Genomic DNA, 916 nt, shown 5'->3' on the forward strand with positions numbered 1-916 from the left:
GAGTTTCTCCGAAAAGGATTCTCTGGTGTACATCCCAAACTGTTCTCAGAGGCCATAATTCTGCCAGAGAATAGTTGAGAGCACCTGTCAGTAGGTACGTTCAGTCTTTGCCCTAATAAACCTTACTTATATTTTGATGGTTGGCAATGCCGTAACCAAAGCAAAACGAAGAAGGAGAAAAAGGAGAAACAAAACAGAACAAAAACAGCTGATAGACTAAGTCAAAACGGCAAAAAGGAATTAAGTGCACGTTTTGATTCGCTGTTACGAGGGGAAATTCCTATTTAATTTTTGTTTTATGTACTATATAAAATTACCAAAAAGGGGCAGGTAAGTGCCAAATAAATTCTATTGAAACCAAATCAAAGTACTTATCTCATTTTTGGTATTAGCATCCACTCAATCAGAAGTCCAGTTCCAGTCTCCCGGTAAGTCTCAAACTAAAACACTCCTGCTACCACTTTTAAAAACCACCAATTCTTTCTGATATTTTAGACCACTAGAAACACGTCTACTCTCTCTGTATGTGTATCTTCTGCACATATTTACATGTGTACGCAGATAAGTATGTGTTTGAATTATAAAATCAAACTGTTTGATTTGTAAGATCAAACTTTAAAAACTCAATGAAGATTTTATCAAACCTTACCACTGGTGGGGGAAAATGAAAAGACCTTCACTGAGCTGAGAAATATTTCATTCTGATTTTATTTAGAATTTTCACTTATTTATATACAATTTTAAGAACTATCTTAATATATGTGTATGTGTGTATGTTCATATGTACTATATGTAGCATATTGTTTATGCTACATGGTATGGTATTGTTTTCAAGTGCACATGTTGTGTGACCTTGGATTTGTTTTAATGTGAGTACATTTACAGACAGTTGCTACAATGTATTCTAAGAACCCAT

At 34.2% G+C, this 916-nt stretch overlaps 1 long non-coding RNA gene across 1 annotated transcript; it reads left to right on the forward strand.

Annotated features, from left to right (window-relative positions):
* The first annotated feature begins 230 nt into the window (after positions 1 to 230).
* On the forward strand, positions 231 to 643 carry LOC126765987 (uncharacterized). The gene is made up of 3 exons (XR_007668687.1): positions 231 to 330; positions 393 to 428; positions 496 to 643. It is a non-coding gene; the product is annotated as an uncharacterized LOC126765987 (long non-coding RNA).
* The last annotated feature ends 273 nt before the right edge of the window (positions 644 to 916 follow it).

This window comes from Bactrocera neohumeralis, unplaced genomic scaffold (assembly GCF_024586455.1).
Source record: "Bactrocera neohumeralis isolate Rockhampton unplaced genomic scaffold, APGP_CSIRO_Bneo_wtdbg2-racon-allhic-juicebox.fasta_v2 cluster11, whole genome shotgun sequence".
In the NCBI taxonomy this organism is placed as follows: Eukaryota; Metazoa; Arthropoda; class Insecta; order Diptera; family Tephritidae; genus Bactrocera; species Bactrocera neohumeralis.